The sequence below is a fragment of the Budorcas taxicolor genome, chromosome 19 (genome assembly GCF_023091745.1).
Source record: "Budorcas taxicolor isolate Tak-1 chromosome 19, Takin1.1, whole genome shotgun sequence".
Taxonomy (NCBI): domain Eukaryota; kingdom Metazoa; phylum Chordata; class Mammalia; order Artiodactyla; family Bovidae; genus Budorcas; species Budorcas taxicolor.
The window spans coordinates 56,319,608-56,325,607 of NC_068928.1; positions in this window are offsets into that span (position 1 = coordinate 56,319,608).

Sequence of the window (6,000 nt, forward strand, 5' to 3'; positions counted from 1 at the left end):
GATGTGAATCCATCTCCCTCAACATCTGCCGTGTACCCGTGTCCATTTCTACTCCGGGCAGGAAGATGAGACATCGCACTTGTCAGAACCCACATCCATCCGTGGTAAACCTGAAACTTCTGCCCACCAGCCCATGACTCAAAGGGCAGTGAGCACACAGGCCGGGGCAGGGAGAGGGTGCTTCCGGAAGGCGTGGAGGGCACCCACACTGCTGACTCGGGAGCAGGGTGGGGAAGAGGGTGTTGCGATCTCGGGAACCAAAGTGAGGTTTGCCAGGGCGTCGGCGCCCGCCCCGCCCCGCCCCCATCATCACCACCTCCCTCTGTCTCCTTCTCTTTCTCGGCCGCCCCAGGCGAAGGCACACCTGCGCCTGCAGGGGAAGGCCTGGCTGCCAGACTTACACCTTCCCTTGTGCTCGTAGGGGATCAATCAGGAAGTGGTCCACTTACAAATGTCTGTTCTTTGACTTTGAGAGGCACACTTTGCCTTGAGCTGGAATGTGTGAGTTTCACGCTGAAGGTGACCCTAGCTCCCAAGGCTGACCTCGGGAAGGTCAGAAGCTTTCTCCCCACCCCCAGCACTCCTTTAAGCCTCCTAATCCTGGGCCTTCCCTGATGCTCCAGTGGCTAAGACTCCGTGTTCCCAATGCCAGGGGCCCAGGTTTGATTCCTGGTCAGGGAGCTAGATCCCGCAAGCCAGGGCTAAAGATCCTGCATGATGCAATTCAGGCCCAGCACAGCCAAAGTAATTAATGAAAAATAAGGGAATATTTATTTTAAAAAATACATCCTGACCCCACTGCTCATCTGTCTCACACCACAGCAAGCCTTCCTGCAGACGTTTTTCAGAAGCTGATAGAATGTGTGTTTCAAAGGGCCAGTGCAGACTACAGGGCTTTGTAATAGGAGAGCGCTAACTATAGAGACAGATGGCATCACCGACTCCATGGACATGAGTTTTGAGTCAACTACAGGAGTTGGTGATGGACAGGGAGGCCTGGCGTGCTGCAGTCCATGGGGTCACAAAGAGTTGGACACGACTGAGCGACTGAACTGAACTGAACTGAACTATAGACAAGAGCTTCCCAGGTGGCGCAAGTGGTAAAAGCTAACCCACCTGCCAGTGTAAGAGACCTAAGAGATGCAGGTTCAGTCCCTGGGTCGGGAAGATCACTGGAGGAGGGCCTGGCAACCCACTCCAGTATTCTTGCCTGAAGAATCCCCTGGACAGAGGAACCTGGCAGGCTACAGTCCATGGGGTCCCAGAGAGTCGGACATGACCGAAGCAACTTAGCAAAAACAAGAAAAGGCAATTATAGACAAGGATGTGTCTCCATTCATGTTCCAAGGCATTGTGTTGAGTATTACACGTCCTGCCGGTTAGGCAGAGCCAGCCATGCTGACTTACCTGGCCCTGTGTCTTTTGTCTTCCCTTTATCTCTTTCTGGTTTCCTGTGCCACCCTGATACTCAGAGAAGTCTAGCCCACTTCTGTTTTCTGAGCCTGTTAGCATGTTACAAAATGAAGAGACACAAAAAAGAACTAGTGAAAATTACGTATTTAACAAATCAGAGTTTTTGCAAAACACACAGAGCAAGAAATTGGACTATTCTTTAGACTTCTGCAAGATTTATAAAAATATTAATTCATGGTGCAGGCTGGTCATGGGCCCCAGGTGTAGAGTTATGGGAAAGACTCCCTCACCCTCTCTTTTCTGGGAAGTCGCATAATTTCTGAGCCTTTATGGAGAGACTCACTGAAAATAATGTCAATACTAAGTTTGAGGAAATGTTCTGAAATTGGGTTCTGGTGATGGTTGTACAACTCTGTAAATGGACTAGACATTATTGAATTATACTGATACTTCTGGAGCTTCAGAGGTAAAGAATCCACCTGCCAAGCAGGAAATGTGGGTTCAGTCTTCTGGGTCAGGAAGATTCCCTGCAGAAGGACATGGTAACCCACTCCAATATTCTTGCCCAGGAAAGCCTGTGGACAGAGGAGCCTAGTGGGTTACAGTCCATGGGGTCGCAAAGAGTCAGACACACTGAGCAACTGAGCACGTACGCTTGCCTGCTTCATGCTGTGGACAGGTAGATTGCTGAAAGGAAAAAAAAAGAAAAAGTGGAGTTGAAGCCGGTTATGAAGATGAACCAAAAGACCTCTCTCCACCCCTCCCCATCCTACCCATCATGCTGGGCCCTGCAGGTCTTTCTCCTTGGGTTTTGTCCCCTCATCTGTCCCTTGCCACCAGACCCTTCCTGATCAAATGTTACTACACCAGACGGCTGATTGCCCCCTTCCCGCAAAGGGGGAGGAAAACAGGGGAGGCTGTCAACAGGCCGGGACAAAGTCATCAGAAACTTTCAGCAGAGGGCATGGGTGTCTCTCCCAGGGGAGCTGGGAATTAAGGGCTGCGGTGTGGGTGCCACTTGTCAGCAGAGCTGAAAACAAGACAGCTTGCTGCCCTGGCCTGGCGTCCACTCCGTGTGCCCAAACCATGCCCATCTCCTCCATCACGCTCTGAATTCCGGCACCTTCTGTGCTTCAGCTCCCAAATGCCCACCTGGCTCCAGAGCCCTGGGTGTATCTGGGCTCCACCCTTGCTTGTCTGCCCCACCTCTGGTCAGCCCCGAGGGGACACATGAGAGCCCCAGGGATTCAGGGTGACAGGGAGAGGAGTCAGCAGGGGCTGGACAGGCGAGTTGGGGTGGACCAGATGGCCAAGCCTAGCCTTGGCCCGGGCGGGTCTTGGGGCGGCGGTGCTGGGAGGTCCCACAGGCCTGGGCCTAATTCCCAAGGTGGCCAGAGCCTGGGAATGCTAGTCAGGCAGCCGAGACGTGGTGCAGCACGGACTAGAGACAGAGGAGCCTGGTGGGCTACTGTCCCGAGGGTGCTGAGCACGGCTGGCCCGCACAGGGCCAAGTAAAGAGGCTTCCTTAGCACCCCTGCAAGGATGCAACCGGCCAGCCGTGAGCGGCCCCTGTTGCCATCTGGCGGTGGTCGCCAGAACTGTTGGCCTTCTGGGGCAGGTAACTCTTTCTTGATGCTTTTGATCTGTGGTATTGGAGAAGACTCGTGGGACTCTCTCGGACTGTAAGGAGATCAAACCCAGTCAATCCTAAAGGAAATCAGTCCTGAATGTTCACTGGAAGGACCGATGCTGAAGCTGAAACTCCAATACTTTGGCCACCTGATGCAAAGAATTGACTCATTGGAAAAGACCCTGATGCTGGGAAAGACTGAAGGCAGGAGGAGAAGGGGACGACAGAGGATGAGATGGCTGGATGGCATCACTGACTCAATGGACATGAGTTTGAGTAAACTGCGGGAGTTGGTGATGGACAGGGAGACCTGGCATGCTGCAGTCCATGGGGTCGCAGAGAGTCGGACATGACTGAGCGGCTGAACTGAACTGAACTTTGTTTCTGTCTCTGCAAGTCAGGAAGTGCAGAGGCTTCTTTCCAGGTATGCAGGGGTGTGGCACCGATCCTTCCAGATCCCCCAGCCAGGAGCCCAGGAATAAGGGGAAGGCTGAGGCCCTTGAAAGGAGGATGCGGGGGCTTCAGAGAGGTGGTGGAGGAATAGGAGATGAAAGCAGAAGGGATGGAGCTGGAAAGAGAACAGTGCCCGGCTCTCCGACCAGGAGGGATGGGAGACACTGGAGTTCAGGCTCTGGGGTTTCGTGGGCTCCTGGTCCGCAGCCGGTGAGACCAGGAGCGACTCAGATGCCCAACTAAACCCTCACCTCGGAGGCCAGCCAGGGATGGTCCAGCTGCCCCATTAAGGCGGGCAGGCTGGTGCTCCACTTCCGACCACCTATGGACTGTTCTAGAAGAGGGGCGGGACTGAGGCTGCAGGTGGTAGAGGGTAGCAGGTTGGGAAGCAGAGACAGAGAATCAGGTCTCACCCCTCCCCCTGCCACACACACGCACATGCTCTGCCCTCCTGGTAATGTCCTCCACCACCAGGCTCTGCTCAGTTGCTGTCAGCAGGAGCCCTGGGTGTTGCAGCCTTGCAGGGCTCCCTGCTGACAGCAACCCCTTTCCGAGCATGTGTTTTGGCCACAGGGACCAGAGCATGAGAACTTAAACACTGTGAGGTTTCTAGCGCTAGAGAACAGGAAGCCCAGCTCTCGTCACGGGCAGTTTCAGGGGTCAGAGTGCATGTATGTATGGCTCGGGTAGGGAGGGGAGAGGGTAAGAACCAGCAGAGCACTGTGGGGCCTGGGGCAAGGCAAGAAGCAGAAAGAAGCATAAACCCGAGTGGGCTCCTCCATCCCACTCACCAGCTCATTTGCACAGAAGCTGCCGGGGGTCTCCACCCTGGATGCATATTACACTCTCCCAGGGAGCTTTCAAGAAAACACCCACGCCTAAGCCACCTCCTTCACCTCCCTCCCCGTTTCCCCTAGCCAGCTGGACCCCGAGATCCTGACTCAGTTGATCTGCGTGGAGTCCTGACAAGGCATTCATGCCCCCAAGAAAGCCGGAGGAGGGACCATGCACCAAGGGAGAGAAGATGTTCCGGGCAAACCCTGGATGCATCCTGGAGCCAGTGCGGGCCGCACAGAAGTCCGCCAGGGACTCACTCCAAGGAGCCACTCTCTGACCTCTGGACCACCACCCAGCAGCTCTCCTGGGAAGGAGAGGACTCAAACAGAGGCCCTCAACATGAGAGTGAAACCTGTGACCGGGGGATTTGGTGCCCACTGCAATCCTTCCACGGGGTCAGATCCATAGTGGTGGTGCTGAAGATGAGCGGACGGATGAAAGGATGGATGGACGGACAGATACTGAAAGCGCTTAGGAGCTTAGACTCTGGGTCTCACTACCTGGCTAGCCCTGGCTATCCTAGGAGAGCCATGCCTTTCAAAGGCCCAGCCCATTCCTTCCCCTCAGACTTTGTCCAGAGACCCCCACCCCTAGTCACATGACCTCACACTTGGACAGGCTGCCCTGACCCGGAGTGCCAGAACAGGTCCCTCCAGGTTAAGTATTCCAGGCGAGATCCAAGATCCTGCCGTATTATCTGTCTCCACCAGGGGGCGCTCTATGCCCAGGCACTATTTATCGGTCTGTTTGACAACTATTAACGGAGACCTCCATTGTGCCAAGCGCTGGGTCCAAAGACGGGGGTAGGTAAGGGTAGTCACTCAGTCCTGTCTGACTCTTTGTGATCCCATGGACTGTAGCCCGTCAGGCTCCTCTGTTCATGAAATTCTCCAGACAAGAATACTGGAGTGAGCTGACGTTTCCTTCTCCAGTTTCTCAATAGAATTCTTCAATTTTTTTTTTAACTCAGTTCAGTATTATCTTCTGAAAGTCAGAAACTTGTAAAGTCCTTTTTTTGTAAGAGCGCCACAGTACAAAACTATCTATAAAAGACAAAAAACTTAAAAGTCACGGTTAAATATCTGATAAATTGATAAAGACAATTGGACAATACTTATTCCTTAATCAAAGTAACCAGAGATCTCAAAATCAAATATAAGTCACTTAAAGGCAGAGAAACTCATATAATCAGCTTATCAAAAATGCATTCCAACCTGAAGATAAAAATACAGCCTGGGATGGGCTTGCCCAGGGGCACCTGGAGAACTGGGTCTTGCTGGATTGGGAGGAGGGGGAAGCTGGAGATGAGAGACCCCAGGGGGAGGAAAGTCAGTCCCTGGAGGAGGTGGGAGGGGAGGGGGAAGGGAGCGAGTGTATGGCAGCGCGAAGGATTTTAGGATTTGAAACTTGGAAGAGGAGGGAGTCCGAAAAGAAACTCGGGACCCTTAGGAAGATAAAACCTGGAACTTCCAAGGTCAGCAGCAAAATAAACAACATTCCTCCTGGAGGTCCTGACTCGGTCCCCGGAGACCCCTCCCCTGCTGAGATATCCAAGGGTGGCCAGAAAACCTTCCCCTGGTCACCGCTGGGACATGGGGGCAGGATGGTCATCTGAAAAGATCCCTCCTCTCTCTACAGCCATACCACCCTGAGCATGTCCAATCTCG